Source organism: Priapulus caudatus, unplaced genomic scaffold, assembly GCF_000485595.1.
Source record: "Priapulus caudatus unplaced genomic scaffold, Priapulus_caudatus-5.0.1 Scaffold145, whole genome shotgun sequence".
Classification (NCBI taxonomy): Eukaryota; Metazoa; Priapulida; class Priapulimorpha; order Priapulimorphida; family Priapulidae; genus Priapulus; species Priapulus caudatus.
Window position 1 is genome coordinate 259,363 of NW_014577206.1, and position 956 is coordinate 260,318.

Sequence of the window (956 nt, forward strand, 5' to 3'; positions counted from 1 at the left end):
CCTTGGTATCCTCATATATTATCTTGATATAATATATATTGATTGTATATCCTTGATGAAACGTAAAATTCCCATTCCCATTCCCATGCGTGCGTACTTGTGTGTGGTTTAAGCCCGGCGCACACGTGAGTAATCTGACTCAAGTAAAATGATGCATGCGTCAAAATACTCACGCGAAATATTTTCAGCGTCCGCCGCACACGTGAGTAAAATTACTCAAGGCATAAGTGGTATGTAGATCACGTGACTGGGCGCAGTCATCTTTAAAATGATTGCAGTCATCTTGCGCCGTGAGTACCAGTGTTGAGTAAATTTACGCAGCTAGCGCGCACACGTATATAGAGTATTCTGACGCATGAGTCAAAAATTATCAAACATATGTTTGATATTGAGTTTCTTGATGTATGCGTCAGAAAACTCAACGAAAATCCGGCGCACACATGACTATTTTGACGCATGCATCATTTTACCTGAGTAAAATTACTCACGGGTGCGCCGGGCTATATCATATATGTGTGTGTGCGCGCGCGCGTGCGTGCGTGTGCGTGTGTGCGCGCATAAATATGTGCGTGCGAGCAGTGCATGCATACATGCCTGTGTACGTTTAATGGGATGTGTAGTTTAATCGTATGTAATGACTATATATAACCACTGAAATACATGGGGCGCAGAGAAAGAGTGAGAGAGAGAGAGAAAGAGAGAGAGAGAGAGAGAGAGAGAGAGAGAGAGATCTTTAACCACCTCTTATTTAGGGGAGGTATGGAGGGAGAGAGATCTTTAACTACCTTCTCTTTAGTCAGGTAGTTATTGGCCACCATTGTTTCTGCAAATTGATACCCAACCCAACTAACGGCCATTTCGGCTCGTGCCGTGTTCCTGGTTGTGCGGATGCCGAGGCTGCATGTGCTCAGGAAACGTGAAATGCTGCTCTCCTATTTTCACATGCGAACCGATGC